Source organism: Prionailurus viverrinus, chromosome B2, assembly GCF_022837055.1.
Source record: "Prionailurus viverrinus isolate Anna chromosome B2, UM_Priviv_1.0, whole genome shotgun sequence".
Taxonomy (NCBI): Eukaryota; Metazoa; Chordata; class Mammalia; order Carnivora; family Felidae; genus Prionailurus; species Prionailurus viverrinus.
The window spans coordinates 47,274,781-47,295,684 of record NC_062565.1 but is presented as its reverse complement, the minus strand read 5'-3'; the positions used below and the strand labels follow the sequence as shown (position 1 = coordinate 47,295,684).

Sequence of the window (20,904 nt, the reverse complement as noted above, 5' to 3'; positions counted from 1 at the left end):
GCTCCCAGTCAGGTGTGGGATCCTGACGGTGAACAACCAGTTATAACCACTCTCCAATTCTGTCCCCATGCAACTATTCTGTTTTTCACTTTCGATACAGAATTCCACAAGTTACAATGAGATATCGAACATTCTATTATAAAATAGGTTTTGTGTTAGATGATTGTGCCCAACGATAAGGCTACTGTATTTTGAGGACATTTTTGTTTGTTTTGGACAGAGAAAAAGCGTAAGGGAGAAAGGGGCAGAGAGAAGAGAGAGAGAGAAGTGGGGCTCACCTGGGCCTTGTGTTTTTACCTGAAGTGGGGCTGGAGCTCACCAGAAGCGGGGCTCATGCCCACCTGAAGTGGGGCTCATGCTCACCTTGATGTGGGACTCAAACTCACCAATTGTGAGATCACAACCTGAGCCAAAGTCAGATGCTTAACAACTGAGCCACCCAGGTGCTCTTGAGCACATTTAAGGCAGGTTAGGCTAAACTGTGATGTTCAGTAGGTTAAGTGTATTAAGTGCCTTTTTTACCCACAATATTTTCAATTTACAGTGGGTTTATTGGAATGTGATCCCAGTGTAACTGAGGAAGATTTGTAGATTCTGAGATCTGAGAACTAAGTGTGCTCTTTGGTATTGGGGTGTTGCCTCTCCAATGTTCTCTCAGTGGTTGGAGATAGAGAATATCTATGTAAGCGTGTGTATGAATGTGTGCATTTGCACTATAAATGTTTCAATATGTATCTGTATCTATATGCAATAAGTTCTGCTTTAACATTTGTTTCATAATGTGATTTTGTTCCAGTACAACTGAAATATTAAGGAACAATTTGAGCATAGCATAAATTTTGTTTGTTTAGACATGATTTCCTTTGCAGGAAATACAAAATGAACACAGAAAACGGCACCCAGTTGAACCAACTGGGTTGTCCATAAAACACATGCATGTTCACACACACACACACACACACACACACACACACACCCCTAACATCTACCATCTGCTTCAACTTACTTCATGTGCTACAGGCCATACTGGTTGCATCTGGTGTTACAACTTTCTGTCTGATTTCAAATGATTCTCCTTTCACTGCTTCACAATAACTCAGAAGCTGTAATCTTTTTCACACCCACTTCCACAAGCAAATTTCTGGTCCTTTTTAAGGACCACATATTCAGTATAGTGTTTCTGTATTTCTTAGCCATTTAACATGTGCAACTGTGCTATCATTTTTACTATGTTCCAGTCTCTTTTTTTTTTTTGAGAGAGAGAGAGTGAGAACGAGAGAGAGAGAGAGAGCACAAGCATGGGAGGGGAAGAGAGAAAGGTGAGAAAGAATCCCAAGCAGGCTCCCACTGTCAGCCAGAGCCCAACATGGGGCTCTATCCCATGATCAGAAAGATCATGACCTGAGCCGAGATCAACAGTTGGACACTTAACCGACTGAGTCAACCAGGTGCCCCTCCAATCTATTTTTTTTAAATATATCACTGATGAAGTATTTGCTCCAACCTTATTGTCCCATAAACTCTGTCTTTTTGTTGTCTGATTTTGTATGACATGAAAATTTTTAGGTATATGCATGTCATACTATAGCAGGATTGACTCTATTCAAGACTGTAAATTCACACAAACATCTCCCATTCCAATCCAACACTCCAGTTTATTCTAACTTTCTTGTCTTCTATTTTGGGAGCCCCTTTCTCTATCAGTGACAAACCTCGTGCCTCTTATCCTTAATATGGGTATTTAATTAATCAGGCCCCAGTACGTAACCAATCTCCCCTCACTAACATTGCCTCACTAACTGTGCAGATGGCCTTATACCCACACTTCATCATCAGGGTTCTCCTTGCATAGATGCCAACTCACCCTTCGTTAGGTTATGACAACCCGCCCTAGACCACTTGTCCATGTGGACAAAATCACTCTCTTCACTTTTCTTGGCTCTTATTCTTCCCCATGAGCAGCCCTCTTACATGGACACCTTTCTTATGTTGTACAGGCTCTCCAGCAATATGTGTTTGTCTGAACTGTTGAGTCACTCTCACAACCAGGTCTGGACATCTACCTTGTTCAGTCCCACCTATAGCTATAGAACTGAATTGTCCATTAAAAGAAGAAATGGAAAGGGGAAGAGGAAGAAAAAGAGTTGAGATTTTTGTCAAAATAAAAAAAAAAAAATAGTGACCTATCACCCTGCAATAATGTCTTCTGGACTTGCATTATAGAATTAGCGCTATTCCATTTTATTAAAGCCTTTTAATCTTACAGAAGGATCCAGGTATTATATCTGTATCAAGCCAGGACAAATTACTGTCATTCTTCTCCCAAAGTTCTAAAATGGAGCAAAATGGAGGAGGAAGTGATTGCAAAATATCACTGTATAATCTGCTGCTTCAATACGTGGTGGATGTTTAGTTTGCTATGCATTAAGGACGTTTTATTTTATCCTTGATTCCAAATGTGAAGTGACTTTTTAGTTCAGAGTGAGTTTTACATGCCCATGATGATGACATGGAACACAGTCTTACAGAGAAAATGTAGAAAATGTTCCAGTTGTAGGGCCAAATGTTGTCTGTAGAGAAAATGCCCAGACCACACAGCAGTGAGCTGTACTATGGTGCTATTGCTTCCAACCTCCACCAAGAAAACGTGTAACCAGCACTCAGTCAATAACAGGGAAGTAAAAATATATATAAATGAATTGATGGAAAGCTCTCCACTTATTCTTTGAATAAATTCATGGAGAAAATTAAAAATATCAGGGCAAGGTATCTTAAAACAACATACAATTATGTGTAAGATGAGACACTTAGGAGCGAGCCACAGAAGTATCTCTAGGATCTGATCTAAGAAGAATCTAGTCCAGCTCAAAACTATTCTGTTAGAAGCACTTTTTAATAATTATAATCACTTCTTTATTAAGCAACAAATGAGAATTTACATCGGATCTCACAATACACCCTTTTGAGTTTATTGGCCATAAGTATGTAAATTATAAATGTTTTACATTATGATTTGTAGATTCAGTCATTCTCAGCAAGTCTTTTAGATATCTTCAAAATGTCCTGAGTAGATCCTTTTCAGATATCATTATATCACACATAATGTTCAGCTAAAACTGCATGTCTCTGGAGTGGGCAAAATCAGGTGCAATGGCCTTCTCATTGTTCTTAATCAATATACAGAAGTTCTCTTTATTGACATTTATTGTACTCAACTCATGGAATTAAGCAAGCTGTCTAGTCTATTACAGTAATCATATTATTCAAATAATTATATGTTACCAGCTTACTTTATAATTGTTTGAATGATCCAATTTTAGCAATTTACCAATATGAAGCCTTTCTAAAACAACCCAGTTCAACATTCACTCATGTTTAAGTGTACTTAAAGTGAGTGGTAATTTCTATGTTGAATTTATTAAAAGGTACAAAGTTTGAGAGTCCTCAAGAATACCCTCAGATTCAATAATTTGTTAAAAAGACTCACAGAATTTCAGAAAAAGCACTTATGCTCACAGTTGCTGTTTATTACAGCAAAAGGATACAGATTGCAATCAGGCTAGAAAAGAATCATATAGAACAGGTCCAGAAAAATTCCAGACATAAGCTTCCAGTTGCCCTCTCCCAGTGGAGACAACTGAACAGAATGGCAATATGAAGTTCTGCCAACCAGGAAGATATCCAAGCCTTCGTCTCCAGAGTTTTTATTTGGGCTTAGTCACATAGACATGATTTGCCACCCATATGGCTGACCTTATTCTCTACCTTTCCAGAGACTGAGCTGTTACCACATGGCCCAAGGCCACACTGTTAGTTAGCATAGACTGCTTAGGTGGCCCAAAGTCCCTAGGTAAACAAATCAAGCAGGACATTCCAAGAGCTTAGAGGTTACCTCCCAGAAGCTGAGAGCAAAGGCCAGATCTTCAGCAATTATATGTTATCAATTTACTTAATACTTCTTTGAATGATGCAATTTTAGTAATTTGTTTATAGGGAAGCTTTCTGAAATTCGTTGCTCATATTATGCACTTATTCATATAAATGTAATCAGTGACAGTGTTAATTTCTATGTTGGATATATTAGGAAGACTATAAAAACAAGTTGTTAAAACAACAACAGAACAAATTGCTTTTGCATTAGGCATAACTAAGACCATAGAGAGTGGCAAGCAAACAACACAAAAATCTAGAAAGACTCTTATTTAGATTCCTTGTCAAGTTCCTTTATGTTAAAGAGCCTGAAGCTGAACATCTTAGACTGTGAATTTTTTGGTTAGTTTATGCCAGGAAATAGATAGGAAGTTTTAATCTGCAGACCCCCCAAAAAGCTCTTGGCCTTACCACAAAAGGTTGGGAAATAAATGTATATGTGTGGATCTTTATTGACTAATTGCTTTTTCTGGTTTCAAAGTTTTTCGATAACATGCCAAACATTAGATAACAGGGATTTGATAGTGTGGAATTTAATCTGAGCCCTGTGCTCCTGTAAAAAGCAAATGTTAAAGGATCCTTACCCTTTTATGTTCCAGAAAACAAGAGCTTACTGAAAACAAAACAAAACAAAACAAAGCAAAAACTACCATCCTCGTAAGACTAGATAAGACTCACAAAGTCCCCTTGTTTACCTATGACAAAACCAGACACAGACCCTCCAAATTCTTTTTTTTTTTTTTGGCCTCATTAAATTATAACCTGAACTACTTACCCACTGATCAATCAGAACAAAATGCTTGTTAGCCAAACTTGGTTAAACTTCTCTTTTACCTGCAGGTTCCTGAACATTGGTCTGCCTCCAGCTTGAGCCAGCATGCCAACCCTCCTGAGAACAGGCTGGCCTCAGAATATTCTGTGAGCTACTATCCCACCATGCCCTCCTCTCATTCCACATGAAAATATTTTCTTTCTCTCCTTCCTTTATTTCTTTCAAACTTTCTTTCTTATTTTTCTTCCTTTTCCTCTTTTATTCATTAAGAGGAATCTCTTCTGAGTCACTTCCCAGTTGTCAGCAAAATGCTGCCTCTCCCTGACCCCATCTCACCCTTTCACACTCTGGGAGTCTCTGGGAGACTCTTCTTGAGGAAGCACCCTTAGGCCTAGCCCAACTCTGAGGCACTGAAACAATGTTTTTGGTATGCTTATGCCTTATCCATTCCCAAATCATTTAAAGTGGTAAATAATACTATTTAGATTGACAGATTTGATTAAAAACCTTAAGCTCTACTCAGACAGCCTATTTCTGAAAGTTTTTGTATTTTGGTTCACATTTTAAACTGAAAGAGTCATTTATTGACTGTAATTACAGGCAGTTTTGTGAAAATGTATCTGTTTTTAGGCTTCACCAGCATTTGTTTCCACCAAAAACATTTAAGCTGTTTATTGTACATCTTGAGATGTTTTCCCTAGACAGGGGAGGATATGATACTGTATTTTAATTTATTTTTTTATTTTTTTTTACATTTATTTATTTTCGAGAGACAGAGAGAGACAGAATCTGAAGCAGGCTCCGGTTCCGAGCTGTCAGCACAGAGCCCGATGTGGAGCTCGAACTCACTAACTGTGAGATCATGACCTAAGCCGAAGTCGGATGCTCAACCGACTGAGCTACCCAGGTGCCCCTGATACTGTACTTTATACTAATCCTTAGATGTAAGGATTTTATCAGAACTAAACAAATACATTCAAGGGCCCTAATTCATTAATCAGGTGGCCATCTTCATGAATAACTGGTTACATTTTTCTATATTTACAGATTGTTGGATAGCCCAAACTCCAATTTTAGTTGATCTCCAAGAAATAATCTTGGAGACATTTGATATTCTGGTGTCCAAAAAATGGTCCACAGAAGTGACTTCCTAAGTGAAATAGTAAGAGAATCATGCTTACAGTTTTGAATGTAGTGAGAGAGGTGGGTGTGTGAATTAATAATAGTACATTTTATAAAGAATCAACCATTTACATAATAACTTTTCATCTATGACTCACCAGAATGGAACAAATTTTGGGGGGTGAAATTGCTCTTATCTTTTAAGTAGGAATTCTGGTAATCTAATGCCCTTTGAATATAGAAAGCATGCCCAATCATTAACAAAGGTAGATAACTGGTCAATAAATCAGATTGTTTTCATATATTTATTTTAATTTTGATAAATCCTCTAGATGAATCAGAGAGTTTAAGTAGCTTGCCACAGAAGACAAAATTAAAAGCAGGATCTGAAATCAAATTTACATCTGCTTGGTGCCAAGGGCCATGCTTGTTTTTTCTCAGTATGCCGTATGTTATGCATCAAGGGCTGTATAATGTGTTCTGACCCTCCTTAGGCCCAGAAATTAAATACCATAGTATAATATTGGGGTACATGGTAAACTCTCAGTAATAATAATAATAAACAATGATATTTCAAGTTATCAAAAGTATCTTCCTTGAGGGATGACCCTCCATTCCCCATCAATTTAAAAGCATGGTAATAACCTATACACTCTTTCTCCTAAAATAAGGGCTTTGGAATCGGGAAAACTTGAATTCTCTCACTTACCAACTATGTGACCTTGGGCTAATCACTTAAATTCTTAAAGCTTCAGTTTCCTCATTTGTAATATTGGAATAATATTAACATCACTGGGATCTATTATTATATACTGTATTGCCTATCACTGTATCAAAATGTGAAAAAATCAGCTACAAGTTATTTTAATTCCAGACACACCCACTTTGATCTGATTGGACTGTCTCTCTTTGTCTCTCCCTCTACTCTTTGTTTTAGAAAAAGAGCCTATTTGACAGTAAAACTGTTAAGTGTGGATGCCATTGAAAAAATGGCTCTGAAACTAATGGTCACTTTCCATGCCCTTTGTTTTGTGCCTGTAGCTGCCCCTTTTAGACTATTCAAAAGTTCAAGACTTGGTTCAAGAAAGTTTTCATTACTGCCTGCCCAGACAGGACTATTTGGAATTGTGTTCCAGGCATCCAAAGCCACACCAAGCAGAGGAGTCAAGTAACTGTGTACAAAACACTTAGTATCATGGCATTAAGCCATCTGGCATAAAGAGTATTGTGAAGCAGCAGCCGTAAGTCCTGATTGCAGCTCTGTTAGGAAAAAGCTGCATGACCCTGACTCAATCTGAACCCTCTGGGTCTCAATTTACTTATTTACAAAATGACAGAATTTGGTACATATAGTCGCTCAGTTCCCCAAATTCTAAGTTACTAGGAATGACTCTCCAAAAATAAAATGTTCAGAAGATTTTTCAATCATTTATTTGCTTATTTATTTATTTATTTATTTTTATTTAAGTTTATTTATTTTGAGAAAGAGAACCTGCATGTGAGCAGGGGAGGGGCAGAGAGAGAGAGAGAGAGAGAGAGAGAATCCCAAGCAGGCTCCATCCTGTCAGCACTGAGCCCAACACAGGACTCCATCCCAGAAACCATGAGATCATGACCTGAGCCAAAACCAAGAGTCAGACATTTAACTGATTGAGCCACCAGTTGCCCTATTCACAAATTTAAATTTTTTTAGTTCCAGGCACTGTTCTAAACATTGTCGATTCCACCGTAGGGGAGGGGGATAAAAATAGAGTCCTCACTTTCAAGAAATTTAAATTCCTTGAAGACAATGAATGATAAACTAAAAAGTAAATATAGAATACGATGGCAACTTGTAGGACACTTGAGGAAATATTGTTATCAAGAAGGCAATATATAAAAAATTGTTCAGTTTAATCTATTAAACTAGTTCCTTACTCACAGTCATTCCAACACAAAAAGGAAAGAGAAATATTTCTTTCTTGAGCAAATCCACTAGAATGGGCTATATCCCAGATGCATGGTTAAAAGTCAATAGCACATGAGGCACCTGGGTGGCTCAGACAGTTGAGCATCCAACTCTTGATTTTGGCTCAGATCATGATGCTCAGATCATTTGGCTCAGGTCATGAGATTGAGCCCTGCATTGGGCTGTGTGCTAAGTGTGGAGCCTGCTTAAGATTCTCTCTCCCCCTCTCTCTAGCTCCCTCTGCCTCTCTCACATGCTCACATGCTCTCTCTCTTTAAAATTAAAAAAAAAAAAATGAAAGTGAGAAAAAATGAGGAATGCCAGCCAGGCAGTGAATTTTAAGTGTATGTTAGGAGCTGTATATCTGTTCATTTTTAACTCAGCACAATTGAACAATTTATGTATTTCTCTTGGTTTAAAAAGATTAAACTAAGGCCCGAAGAGGTGAGTCACTTACTCGGATCTGTACACAGCATTCAAGTTAAAAACCAATTCTCTTTTCATGGCACTGAGACTCCAGTGAAACTTTTTTAGGAGAGTGAAAGAATAAGAACTTAGCATTGTATAAGCACTTTGAAATTCTTGGCATGACACTTATTTGAACAACCACACAGAGATAATGGGGTAACTTAGCAAACAATACAATTCTTTTTCTTGTGAAAGTGTAGATTTCACACTGAGGATTAAACATGTTGTATTTCCCTGAAATTTCAAGAATAATCATTGGTTTACATGAGGAGAAAATCCCTCTCCCAGGCTTTATTGGATAAAACGGATTGACCCGAGAAGTGAAAAGAGAGAAGCGGGAAGGGGCTCAAGTAAAGCAAGCACACCATGTAGGACTAAATTCATTTTAATTATAAAATAGATGGTTGACTATAAGACAGGGCAAATATTATAAGCAATGCCTTCATGTTTTTGATCTGCATTGGAAGTTGCTGATTCTGCCTGGTTGCAATCACAAAGATTTCTATGATTTTGATAATTACCGCTACTTAAAGATAATGAGTCAGTTTGACTCTTCGGTCATACTTCCAATTCTGAGTGTGATTCTTATTTTTATTTTAAATATGAAAATCTTCATGACTAAAGCTTCCAAGCAACATTTTCCTCCAGGACCTGGACCTTTGCCATTTATTGGAAATCTATATATTCTCAATCTGAAGAGGCCATATCAAACCATGCTGGAGGTGAAAAATAAATGTTCATTTCATACCTATTTATAATTTTCTACATCATTCTTACCCTGATAGGTTTATTAGCATGCACATATTTATAACTGGCTCATATATGTGTAATGGAGTAATTAGGATTCAAAGTTAGTCAAGCTACTTTAAATTTAATTTTTAGTTTGTTTTAAATTTGGATATATAAAAATATCCAATATCCAAATATCCAATAGAATAATATTTCTATTATTTCTAATAGTATTTTATCCTGAAATATTTATGATCTGTGTCCTTTATTGCAACCACTTTGACCTACATTTTTCATACTCTATATACATATTCCATATCCTACATATTTCATTATAAAGGAACTGAATCATGATCATAGTCTTACTCTACAAAATTTTAATTTTTATTCAAAACAGAGTGTACAAAAGACACAATCAAGAGTATGGTCTCAACAGTTGAGACCCAGAACTATCTGTCATTAGCTGTGTGGATTTATATAAGAATTTAGTCTCTATTTCTTTGTCTGTAAAATTACAGAGCTAGACCAAGTATTGGATCATATTTCTCTAATTTCCACTTCAAAGATTTTACAGTTCTTGATTGTGGAATAAGATAGATAGGTAGATAGATAGACAGATAGATAGATAGATGATAATAGATAGTAGAAAGGGAGGATGAAGGGATGGAGGGAGGGAGAAAAGAGAGAAGGTAGGAAGAAAGGAAGGAAGGAAGGAGATATAATATTCGTAGTTTTCATTAGTCCATAAATTCCAATTTTTAAGTTCTAAAGGGCAGATGATTGAAATTGAGTTTTGCTATATTATGTAAATTCTAAGTTTGAAAACCAAACTGGGAGATACAATGAAGAGAAAATCATTGCTTTGCCTCCATGTGCAACATCATCATCATCATCATCATCATCATCATCATATCATCTTTTATTTGTATTGTACTTTGTATTTTACAAAGGACTGCAAGGATATCACTTATTCCTTATAACCACCCTCAGAGGAAAGTAGGGATGATATTTTTATCTCAATTTTACAGATATGTGACTCAGAGCAACTGACATATTATTAACTAAAACAATAGGACTTGTTTTTCTGATCTTTTGATGTTATTTTATGGCCCTTTCTCTGATACTCAAAGGTCACATGACAGGTTAATTTCCCAGAAGAATGAGATCTTCTTTCTTTTCTTTTTTTCATGTTTATTTACTTTTGAGAGAGGGACAGAGAGAAAGGGAGACACAGAATCCGAAGCAGGCTCCAGGCTCTGAGCTGCCAGCACAGAGCCCAACGCAGGGCTCAACCCACCAACCATGAGATCATGACCTGAGCTGAAGTTGGATGCTTAACCAACTGAGCCACCCAGGCATCCCAAGATCTTCTTTAAATAAATCCTTCATCTAATTCCATATCCCCAACTCCATTTGTTTCTTAACATTCCTATTTTTGCTTATGTATTAACCAACCTCGTCCCTTTACTATTTATACCTTCATTTTTTCACACTTTGACCTCTGTACTATTGTTCTGTGTTAATTTCATCTATGAAATGTCTTTTCCACATTTCTCCCTAGCCTATGTCTACATTTTTTTCTTAAAATTTACCTTTCTAATTTTTGTTCTTTGCTTGAAACATACCATATCCACTTTATCCACTTTATATATAGTGGTTCACACCTGAGGAACTCTGTCCTCCCAGCCTCAAATTCCTATTTTAATTTTTATTTTCCTATAATAATAATTTTAACTATATCATCTTCCTAAATTATTGAACCCTTCTGAAATTCCTGTTACAATCCTAATGTTATTTTTTAAATCCAGGTGGTTTTTTTTTTTTGTAGACATCATCTGTCACCAAACAACATTATTACAATATTATAGACTATATCCCCTATGCTGTACTTTTCATCTCTGTGATTTATTTATGACTAGAAGTTTGTATCTCTTAATCCCCTTTATCTATTTCATCCATCCCCCAGCTACTTCCCTTCTGGTAATACAATTTTGTTCTCTATATTTAAGAGTCTGTTTCTTGGTTTGCCTCTCTCTCTCTCTCTCTCTCTCTCTCTCTCTCTCTCTCTCTCTCTTTCTCTCTCTCTCTCTTTCTCCCCTTTACTCATTTGTTTTGTTTCTTAAATCCCAGATATAAGTGAAATCATGTGGTATTTGTTTTTCTTTAATTTATTTCACTTAACATAATAACATCTAGGTCCTTCCATGTTATTGCAAATGGCAAGATCTCATTCTTTTTTATGGCTGATTAATATTCCATTGTATAGATATACCACATCTTCCTTATCCTTTGTCTATTGATGGACACTTGGGTTGCTGCCATTTCTTGGCCATTGTAAATAATGCTGCAATAAATATAGGGGTGCATATACCTTTAAATTAGTGTTTCATTTTCTCTGGGTAAATACCCAAATCATAATATATTTCTATTTTTAATTTTTTGAGGAACTGACTTACTGTTTTCCATAGTGACTGCAGCAGTTTACATTCCCACAAACAGTGCACAAAAGTTGCAATTCTAATGTTATTTTCCAAAGTCAAGTTTCCTTAAAAAGCTAGTATTAGAAGCCCTCATCTCATTCTTTGCTTAAACCTCCTTTGGGTTAAGACCACAAGTTCTGTAGCCAACAATCCTGAATGTATATCCTCGAGCATGGGGCCTGCTTGAGATTCTCTGTCTTCCTCTCTCTGCCACTCCCTGCTCTCAAAAATAGATAATCATTTTCTTAAAAAGAATGTAAACAGGGGTGCCTGGGTGGCACAGTCGGTTGAGCGTCCGACTTCAGCCAGGTCACGATCTCGTGGTCCATGAGTTCGAGCCCCGTGTCAGGCTCTGGGCTGATGGCTCGGAGCCTGGAGCCTGTTTCCGATTCTGTGTCTCCCTCTCTCTCTGCCCCTCCCCGGTTCATGCTCTGTCTCTCTCTGTCCCAAAAATAAAATAAAAATGTTGAAAAAAAAATTAAAAAAAAAAAAGAATGTAAACAATAACACTAGTGTTATAAATATACTGAACCATATTTTCACCTAGATAAAGTTGTTGTATCTTGCTCACATGTGCCTTGGCTAAATGCCTTGATGAAATCCAAATATTGTACTTGTATGTCATTCCACTAATTTAATAACCCTTTAGGAGTGCTTGAGTGGCTCAGTCAGTTAAGCGTCCAACTTTCGCTCAGGTTGTAATATCACCATTCGTACATTCCAGCCCTGCATCGGGCTCTGTGCTAAAAGCTCAGAGACTGGAGCCTGCTTCAGATTATGTGTTTCCCTCTCTCTCTTCCCCTCCCCCACTCACTTTCTGTCTCTCTTTCTCTCAAAAATAAACATTTAAAACATTTTTAAAATAACCCTTTAAATCATTAGATTAACTTTTTTAATGGTACTTTAATAACTCTAAAAATGGGAATGGTTTCATCTTTAATTATTTTTAGTAGACTAATATTGGCATCTAGTAAATACTACTAAGCTATTTTAATGTTACAACAACTTTTTGAAAAGGCATTTCTCACACTATTGTTCTCCAAAATCTTGTTCTTTGAGACATTAGTAGATGTTCTATGCAAAAAAAGCAGTGTCAGTGAAGTGAATTTAAGAAATGCTCATATTACAGGCCTCTCTTTTGGTTCATGGTGTGCCTATTAGGATATCAAAGCCTCTGAGAAAAACACCAAAAACCTGTTTAATTTTATTTAATTCAGTTTTCACACTTACTAATCCTTGGAACATTTTTTTCTTGGAATTCCCACTAACATCTCTTAAAATCAACATTGAGTAACAACAGTTCATTCAAGATCCCTGATCTTCAGCTTCCAGGGTCTACCTTCTTTTATTCCTTCTAGAAATTTGGGACACTTTTTGTCTCTGGCTTGTGTCAATCTTTTAATCAAATTCTGGACATTTTTAAAGGTCCATTCAAGTGTCACTTCTTCTTAGAAGGCATGATCACCAATAATTTTGTTCCTCTATAAAATCTTTTCTTGACAGTTTGTCGCGATCAGCCCAGAACTGGTTTAATACTGTGTATGTGTTTTCCTACTCTGATTAATGAATTCCCTTGTAGGCAAAACAGTAATGAATGCTTCTGTTGTTAATGGCATTGTGTCAGTGTTGCTTGGAAAATGGTTTGATTAACAAGGCACTCAATTCCTGAGACTTAACCTTGATTGATGAAAATGTGAAGCTCTTTGGAGGTCCTAGGATTGTGGTAACCGTATCTTCCCTCTTCAACTTCATGTCTTCTTAGATACACTAGATTGTTCAAGAGACCATGAAACAGTATTTGTTAGAGAATTGCCATTTCAAAAATGTACACTTTATAGAACATTCTGAGTACAGAGATGTCACAAGCCTGCTTGGTTAACACATTTGATAATTCTCCAATCACACATTACTGTGTCAAATATCTTACTTATAATGCACAGATTGTGAATCACACCAATAAATAGTTCAGTATATGACTTCAATACATTTTTACAATTTTGGCCATTCATGTTTTACCTATACCACTACTTATACATGGACTATGGGATAAGCCATGAATGAATAAGGAACACTCAGTAGAATTCACTTACAAGAGTGAATTTAAACAAAGGGGAACTATCAAGTACTAAACAAAGTACTAACTAAAACTTTAATATTTACTCTGAGCCATGTAAGTTCACAATAATGCTACAATCCAATTTGTTATACTTGTGAGAGATGAAGTTGCTGTCTTCTAGAATGTAAGGAAAAGAGCCTTGTCAAATAGTTCCCATTTCCAATAGCACAACTGACAACTGTTAATATTATTTCACTTTGTAATAATTTAGGTTCTGTTACTATAAGTACGTATTTACTCTAAGTACTGATTCAGGGGAACACTGGATCAGGCAACTATATGTATTTTAGGGATGCCTTTTATCTTCGGTATTTATTAGGTCATTTGGGTGGTTAGGGGCCCTATAGAGAATTTGATGAAATATATGATAGAGCTTCTCTCAAGCACATGAATGTACTAACAAACCCACCAAATTTAGCAAACAGTGAAGTCCTCCCTAAAGTTTTTAAGGATTACGGAATATTAGAATTACATGTTACTGCTCTATGGGACAGTAAGCCTATTATAAATTACAAAAACAATTATTCTGATCCTGCAAAAAAACAGTGGTAAAGTGAGTGTGCTATGCACAACTAGAATAGTTTGACCTGGAATCACCTAGGAGTTTGCAAGAAAACCTTTGGATTTATAGCTCTGACCATAAAGCCCATATTGTTTTCATGTCTCATCTAACCTCTAAGTAGATGTATGACCACCAGCATTATATACAAAATACTCTGGGTACACAAACTTACTATAAACCATACCAATATTCATCATAAGTTACTTAATTCCAATGAGGAATTTGCATTGTCCAATTCAGTCTGCCAGTTAGTTGAGATAAACTTGAAGTCTAAATGAGGTGCTATTTCTATAATGCTTTCAGAAATGATGGGGCCTTCCCATTATTGCAAGTATTATATATGTATATTTATCTTACTTTGTTGTTTTTTATTCTTTCAGCTTTTCAGTGTGTTTCCACTTTTGGGGTTTCTCCTGAAAAGTCATAAGACAGTACTCAGGAACTGAGATGAATTATTTGCTTTTATAATGATTATAAAAGTGTTATTTCCTAGATTGTCAGCATAAATTTGACAAAAATGACCCAAGAAGTTTCACTGATGGCTCTTTGGTCAGACAGCAGGAGATCATGGTGTTTTGCTCAGGGGTTACCTAGGCCTATTGTGTATTATTTGGTTTAATTAATAGCATCTGGAGGAAAAATATTTCTTTCCAAGAAGAAGGATAGCTGGACTCAATTAAGTTAACCATGGTAGATTTGTACACTCCAAGACATGCTATTTAGTACATTCTGCATTCTCAAATATTTTCCATTGCTTTTTGCATCACTCAAAAAAAAAAAGGACATATACAAGATCCCAAATGTTAGCTTTTAGAATTAGTATAGTATTCCTTTTATTGCAATCTTGAAAATGTGTTTCAGTTGATTAACACAAGAAAGAGTATTTAATGCAGTTTTTTTAAAAAAAGAAAGTGTTGGGCATATTCTAATCACTCAAGTAAAAACTAATTTCCAAGTGGCAAACAGCCTCTCCCATTGTTAGAACTATTTATCATTATTAAATTGGGGACATCGGGGACAGGCTTTATTCAAACACTCTGCACAGCACCCTCATAATAAAAAAATTCCACTGTATCGAGGAAAGAATGCAATTCAATGCATTCCTTTTTTAAGTTCATGTTAGGTTATTCACTATGATCATCCAGTATAAAATTATTTCATCACTAATGATTCCTTTTGCCTTTCAGGAGAAAAGACACATCCATTGCCCATTTCAGTGATGAAAATTTGGCGGCACTTGTTAGTAATCCGTTTGTGGCTAGTACAGAGACCACGGCCTCCACGCTGCACTGGGAGCTTCTGCTCATGATGCGATATACTGAGGTCCAGAGTAAGTCTCCTAAGATTCAGAGCATTGCCTGAAGGAAGGACTCAGAAATCTCTTGGACTGGAAAAGGCAGAATTCTATGGCCACACTGGATACCTTTAATTTATGTCCTTGAGGACAGTGTATACCTTTAGTTTCTTTTTGAAGTAAGAAATTAGATTTCACTTCCTAAGCTTCCTGAGACGGTCTGCAGGTGTCACTCCAGGCCGGTCCCCAGAGGAACCTCGGGAATAGAGCCCTCGAGTGGAAGCAGTGCAGAGAAAAGATGAGTCAGGTAGAACTCGAAGAGCACCTGGGTTTGATTTTCACAAGGAAAGAAACGTGAGAAGATGGTTCCAATATCCCCTCCCACGCCAGACTCAAATCACTCTGCGTTTTATCCAGAAAAGGTCTGTGATGAGATCACCAAGCTTGTAGGGTCAGCCCAGCCTCGAATTGCACATCGAACTCAAATGCCATACACAGAGGTGATCGTTCAGAAGTGCAGAGATTTGCTAATACCCTGTCCACAAGCTTACCTCATGCAACCACCACAAATGTTCTATTTAAAAATTACTACAGTCCCGAGGTAAGGGTTTAAGAAGGGGAAATGAGGGGAGAGGGAAAGGATGTCAAATGCTCAAAATCACAGAAGCACTGAAATGAACTGTCAAAGACAATCTTGGCCTACCTTTCTTCCTTCCCACCCTCCTTTCCCTTTTTCCTCTCTCCCTCCCTCCCTCCCGTCCAACAAAAGGTAACTGAGTGTGTCAGTGTGTAAGTACACAGAATAGGGGGTAATTACTCTGTGCAACTTTATAAGGTATAGTTATTTTTATGTGGTAACTGAAGAAATCGGGGATCAGAAGGCTTAAGCGAGGTGGGTGGGTAAAAAGGGCCAGATCCCAGGAAAGGCGTGCCTCCACTTAGAGCACTGTTTTCACCTCACAGGGCCCCTCCAGCGTCACTTCCCCCCTCACACAGAAACACCCCCCAGACCCTCTGCTTCCCAATCTTACTACTTCCAGATGCATTCTTGTGCTTTCCACTGGCAACCTGAAGAAGTACGCACAGATCTTTGCTAAAAGTACACTGAAGGCAGGGATTGGCATAGGGTCATGGTATGCCCATGGCACTAATTCTTTTCCTTAAAACTAAATCTGCTTGCTGCTTCTGGGCCCATCCCTGCATGAATCCACGGGGGCCACAATGGCTGACATGAGAAAACAAATATAACCAACGTCAAAAAGGAGAAAAAGAGACCACCAAGGAAGCTATAATAATGGCAGGATTTCAGGGTGTCTAACACTCCTACCCATACTACTGGCTGTTAGTCCCTTGGTTTCACTGAGCCCCAGTGGAAATAATTTAGCATAGTTGTTACGAGGAGGAAAAAAATCCACAATGTCCAGGTACATGTAACTATAAATAAAAAACAAAGCAAGAATGTTTTAAAACAAAACACTTTATTTTTAAAAAGTTTTTTAATGTTTATTTATTTTTGAGAGAGAGGGAGAGCATGATCAGGAGAGGTGGAGAGGGAGAGGGAGAGGAAGAGGGAGAGGGAGAGGGAGAGGGAGAGGGAGAGGGAGAGGGAGAGGGAGAGGGAGAGAGACAGAGAGAGAGAGAATCCAAAGAGGGCTCTGAGCTGACAGCAGAGAGCCTGATGTGGGGCTGGAACTCACAAACTGTGAGATTATGACCTGAGCCAAAGTAGGATGCTTAACCAACTGAGCCACCCAGGCACCCCCAAATAAAACACTTTAAAGCAGTTGTTTGCTTTTTGTGACTCAAAAACTATACAGATTCATGTGATAAAACAGCTAACCACAATGATAGTATTCCAAAACTTTCTTAAAGAGGAGGCTATGATTAAGGTGAAGCAGTAAACATTGTCCTTAATTTAGGGACAGGCTTTTCCCCTTATTCTTGTTTTATTTTTAGTTTTCAGAATACCCTTTCCTGTATCACAATTAAACTTCGTTTCTTTGATGGCCCTATGTTGTTTCATAGCCTGTGGCAAGATGTGGAAGGGGGTAGCTGACTTTTAAGAGTTTGTTTTGAGGGGCCTGTTAAGTTTGTTCACTATCACAGTCCCTCGGGGTAATAGAGCAAAACTTCACTGAGCCTCAAACCTGCCAGGAACTGCACCCAGTTTTAAGGCTCACAGTCATCACATGAGGACTATTTAACTCCCTTCCTATAAATTTAGAAACTGGGACATATCAAAAGTTAAATAACATGCCGTTATCACATAGCAAACACAGGACTACATAAGAATTTGTTTCCAGTTCTGAGTCCAAGACTCGTGTCTTGGAGGTACAGAACAAAAACTTGGTTGAGTAAATGAATGTTCCACGCTCCATCTTAAACTCCGCCCACTGCCCCTCCACTTTCCCTCCTCTCCTATCCTTCTAGAACACACTGTTTCTGAAAAATTGCCAGCCGAGACCTTCACGCATCTTTAAAGAGCCACCATTTTAGGAAGGTATTTAATCTCTGTCATTAATAACCCTTCTCTTTCTAGGGCACTGAGGTCATCACTTTGCTGACCTCTGTACTTTGTGATCAAACACAGTGGGAAAAACCCAACACATTTAATCCTGAGCATTTCCTCAGTTCTACTGGAAAGTTTATCAAGAAAGAAGCTTTCATGCACTTCTCAGTGGGTAAGGTCTCCTACTTTGAAACAGGTGGTTTAAAAAAATGTGGAGAGATTCTGCCTTGTCTGAGGATTGTGCTTAGGTTCTGCATTTTTTTTTCCATGTGGCACTAAACATAAGAAAAACGGGAAAGTGGAAAGAGACTTTCCTCCCCAGGCTTTAAATTGGCTGTTAAGACATTAGGCATTGGAATAGTATTTTCTTAAGGAATCCTTGAAGATTCCATGCGGCTGAGGCTAGCATAGAGCCTTGGGAATCTCATGAGAAAGTGTAGCAAGGTGACAATGTGCAACTCACTTCACTCCAACCAGAAAAGCTTTGCTTCAGTATGTGTAAATACCTATGTCTCTCTTAGGATTTCTTGAGTAGGAGAGGGAGGGAGGGGGCTTAGGAAAGGGAAGAGAGAAGAGCTTTCCACAAGAGTACATTTTGGAATCCAAGGAACTAAATGACTTTACTCTATAATTGTCTGGATCCCTAAGAACCTGAAATGAATTCTTCATTCCTGGACAAGAATCTTAGAAAAACTATAAACCATAAGCAGTTTGTCACCGTGTGCCTTTCTACTTAAACAACAGCTTAGCATTCACTCCAGATACCCATTCAGTGATAGGTAAACAGCAGTCACCCAAAGGATAGACTTTCCTTACCTACTGATGACTCAGGGATACAGAGAGAGATAGAGTACAATGCATGCTCCAATTTTTTACACACACACACACACACACACACACACACAGGATGATATACAAGAAAATGTAGTAATGACTCCTGATTTAAATAAAAACATAATATCACATTTGGAAACAGAGTAAACAGAAATGAAAAATAATCTACGTGTTATTCACAGTGTTGTGAGCCCAATTTTTCTTAACGCTTCCCTGCATTATATTTTGGGGGGAAACAAAAGCCATGGAAACAAACAATAATCTCTGGAGGGTTCTTCAGCTACGTACTTCTAATTCTGAACCCTCATTTTATAAGTGGAGAGATGGAGCAATTAGTTTCTCAAACATAAAGGTTTTTTTCCTAGTCTCCTTTATCAGACCTTGGATTTACTGATGTTTATGTTTAGAGAGAAGAAACTGATGTTCAAGTTTAAACAGAAGTTTTACTCCCCTTAAAACCCCCTTTTCTCCATAAACAACAATTACTTTTACACTGACCAACACTGTCTCCAGGTCCTCTGTGGTTTCTCACACACCTGGACCTGGAAGCTTCTTTGGACTATGAGACAAACAGTAATAGTCCAGAATTTGGCAGAGAGGCCCATCTTCAAACAATTTTGCCTCAGGAATTCTAAACATCTCCAGATATACTGTGTGTGTGTGTGTGTGTGTGTGTGTGTGTGTGTGTGTGTGTGTGTTTTCCTGCTTTAGGACAATCTAGTATGGATACTCTTTTTTTATCCTAGACAAACAAATGGAAATATCTGTAGAGTATAATAATCACAAAACTATCACAATAAGAAAACATATCATAAAACCAGTTTTGAGTGCTAAGTCCTCATGTTCCTTTAAGTTGTGGTGAAGTCACTCTTCCCCAGTTCTTTTCTTATCACTTCTTCCTTACTTTATTGAGATAGAGATGTTGCTCTCTGGAGGCCTCATTTGATCTTTGATCACCATCACTCTTAACTAATTTTGCATACAGCATTTCTTTTTAAGATAAACAAGATCATTTGCTATGTTTTCATCGATCTATCCTTAAAAGCAAACGAAAATGATACATACTTTGTCTTGTTGGGCAGCTAGACTCTTAACCTTGAAACTGAATAAGCCTAAATATAGGGTAGATAATTCACACCCTAAGTTGCATTACATACCCATTTAGATGACACAACTCAATCATACTTTTCATTGTGGGCAGGTGCGAAAATCTGATCCCAAAAGCTAGATTAGGTGTTCCTTCCATGGGCTCCCTCAACACCCTATCATAGCTTGTGACACTGTATTAGATTTACCTGTTTCCTTGTTAGGCTCACCTACTGGGCAGGAAGCCTCTTGGGAACAATAGTCTCACAGCCAAGTTTAATTAAATACCTGTATCTTGTTGACATTGCACATGCATTGGTGGATTGAACTGTAAGCTTTTATTCAATAAACATTTTTAGACAGAAGTAGTGTGTATGGCCTTTCACCCCTAAAAATCCTGCCTTGCTACTAGGCACAGTGAAAAAAATACCCCCCACCACCCCATTTGTGGAGTTAATCTGTTTCCTGGAAGTCCTATATAAACCAAAGTACTACTTTACCCTGTGTTGTAAATTATCTACATTGAAATATTTCTCTGAACTTCGAAGTCTTTTGTGACTCAGTATACTTATGAGTTATTTTCCAAATTAAATAAATAAACAACAACAAAAGAAATCTACCTGGCACGTGCGTGGCTCAGTAGGTTAAGCGTCCGACCAGCTCAGGTCATGATCTCACGGTTCATGAGTTCGAGCCCCACGCCGGGCTCTGTGCTGACAGCTCAGAGCCTGGAGCCTGCTTCAGATTCTGTGTCTCCCTCTCTCTCTGTCCCTTCCCCTGCTTATACTCTGTCTCTCTCTCTCAAAAATAAATAAATATTTTTTTAAAAAAAGAGAAATCTAGCTGGACTGTCTACCAACATTTTACTGGCAGGAAAGCAAAGCATCAGGCTTAGGATTTATAGACTCTGGAAGCAGGAACGAAAAGACTTGGTTGGGCCTTCTGAAGGACTAGAAGCAAAAACTTGTAATAATGCTACATCTCAATCAAATATGTCATCTTTTTTCTATAATATAACCACAAACTCATAAAATTTGAGCCAGAAAAAAAGGCA

The 20,904-nt window shown here is 37.6% G+C and overlaps 1 protein-coding gene across 4 annotated transcripts in view; it reads right to left on the bottom strand.

The window, feature by feature from the left end:
• Window positions 1-20,904, bottom strand: part of CB2H6orf141 (chromosome B2 C6orf141 homolog) — a 368,368-nt gene that overhangs the window by 334,460 nt on the left and 13,004 nt on the right. The window contains exon 3 of one of the 4 annotated variants that reach the window (XM_047858869.1): window positions 12,372-13,216. The exons of 2 other annotated variants lie outside the window; for them this stretch is intronic. The gene's annotated coding sequence lies outside the window, so the exon portion shown is untranslated. Of the gene's footprint in view, window positions 1-12,371; window positions 13,217-15,353; window positions 15,747-20,904 lie in introns of those variants that run through there. One more of the 4 variants, XM_047858870.1, reaches the window with a different exon arrangement.